The sequence below is a fragment of the Vicugna pacos genome, chromosome 16, assembly GCF_048564905.1.
Source record: "Vicugna pacos chromosome 16, VicPac4, whole genome shotgun sequence".
Taxonomy (NCBI): Eukaryota; Metazoa; Chordata; class Mammalia; order Artiodactyla; family Camelidae; genus Vicugna; species Vicugna pacos.
In genome coordinates, this window is record NC_133002.1 from 55,055,322 (window position 1) to 55,057,433 (window position 2,112).

Below are 2,112 nucleotides of genomic sequence, written 5' to 3' on the forward strand. Positions count from 1 at the left end.
ATATAATATTCCGTAATACTTGGTTTCTTGTAGAAGCACAAGGTAATTAAATACTTTCATAGGGGACCGTATGACAGGGAATAGAGATGGTTAAAGTCTACTGTTCTGGATAAAGTGGAGGGTGAACAGGGAACAGGGAATTGAAGCTTATTAAACACCTACAACGTGCTATGCACCACAACTCATGTTTTACAGATACTGCCTTATTTAACAATATTTTGAGGTAGATACTATTATTTCCATTTTGTAGACAAGTAACTTGCCCAAAAGTTATGGCTGGTAACCCCAATTCAGATCTTCAAACGTTTAAGTAGAGGAAACTGCTACATTGATAATGTTAATTTATCTAGTAAACATCTTTTGTTCAAATTTTGTTACCCAGTAATTTGCCTAGTAAATATCATTTCCCCCCCAAAATCAAGTATGATAACCTATTTTGTTACAAGAACGAATCTTGTTCATTCATATTGAGGAATGATGAGACGCACTAGGAGACTTTTCAGACACTGGGAAAAGTGGCTTGTTCATGTGAGAAGCCAAAAGTACTAAGTTAAGAAACTAAACCATGAAAGATAATGGGAGTGCTGCTGCTCAGAGAAGGAGCTGAGTAATAAGCTTTCCAAGTAGGAACTAGCCGTGTTCTCAGCCTTTGCTGCGGCCAGCTCACCACGCATCTCTGCTTCACGGGGTTTCTCATTTACTCTGCGTAGCCCACAGAAGAACCTCTGAATGCTATTGGCATCCAAGCTGACCTTCTGTGGCCCTGAAACAGGCTCTCGGGTTTGAAAAAATATAGGTGTGACTGTGCTGTGGGAAGTTCAGGTCCGGGTTCATGATACAGAGCTGTGTGAACCATGTATTATGACTTCAGCACCTGCTGGATGCAGCCACTGTTAACTTTGTTTCATTTCAGTCATGTGCCTTTGGCCCTACGGGGCAAGTCAGAGATGGTCTACTCTAGGCCTTTCATTCATGCCAGTGTTTTGTTTTTTGTTTTTGCTTTGTTTTGTTTTGTTTTCTGATTCCCCTTCATAGCCTCTGGATTGGGAGGTTTGTTGTCTCATCTCCTTAAAAACCATTGGGTTCTTGGCCTGATGAATTCTGATTCAAACTGGCAAACACAGACAAATATCTTCAGAAGGTAAGAGATGTATTCTGGAGAAAAACTGAACTGGGGTGTCTCTAGACATTCGGAGTCTGACACAGCAGAGGAGGGGGAGGCTAAAGACAAGAGAAGACTGTAGAAGCATCCGGGGCCCAGGTGTGCAGGCTTTGGGGAAAGTCTGGGGAGTTACTCAGAGTGAGGCCAGGAAGGCAGTATAGGATTCTGAGCAGACAAGCAATTAGTGGAAGGCTCTGGGGATGTGGAAGACTGTATTTTCCAAAATACACCCCACATATTTTCTTGACACTTCTCCCATTCAAAGGCAAAATCCATGTCCCCTCTCAAATCTGGGAAGTCTGTGACTCTGAAAGTTCTAAGACTAAGACAGAGTGGGCGATGCACCTGCTCTTCTTTTTCTTTCCTCTTTTTGTTTTCAGAGCTCTAGTGTTCAGAGCGCTGAACTTCCATGCAAGAGATCGAAGGCACTACACGAGTCTCCAGGAGATGCTTCAGATGCTTCAGGGAGTCACCCTAGCTCTCGTGTCCGCCTAGCCCAGGGGCCAGCTCTGTGACGAAGAGGCATTCAGGCTTTCCAGCCCTAGCCGTCCAGCTCCGGTCCTGGCCGCTTCTCAGCTGAAGCCTTAGATATTGCGGAGCTTCGGCGAAGAAAAGATAGGCCAGCCCTGCTGTGCCCTGTTCAGACTGCTGACCTGCATAGACGTTAGGATAATAAAGTAGTTATTTTACACCACTGAGCTTGAGGACTTCTGTTTTAGAGCAACTGTAATTGGAACAGTGAGGAGCAGACTTCAGCACCTTGCCGCTTAAAGTGCAGTCCAGGCCAGCGGCATCACCATCACGCGGGGTTGTTGAAGAATGTGGAATCTCAACTCCTTAAAAAACCAAGAATAGAGTAACCATGTGATCCAGAAAGCCTCCCCCTGGGCATATGTACGGAGAAAACTCTAATTTACCTATGTCCCGATGAATATATAAAACACTTCTAC

General features: G+C 44.4%; 1 long non-coding RNA gene across 1 annotated transcript; it reads left to right on the forward strand.

The window, feature by feature from the left end:
- The first annotated feature begins 935 nt into the window (after positions 1–935).
- Positions 936–1,856, forward strand: LOC140686347 (uncharacterized). The gene is made up of 2 exons (XR_012060094.1): positions 936–1,141; positions 1,543–1,856. It is a non-coding gene; the product is annotated as an uncharacterized lncRNA (long non-coding RNA).
- The last annotated feature ends 256 nt before the right edge of the window (positions 1,857–2,112 follow it).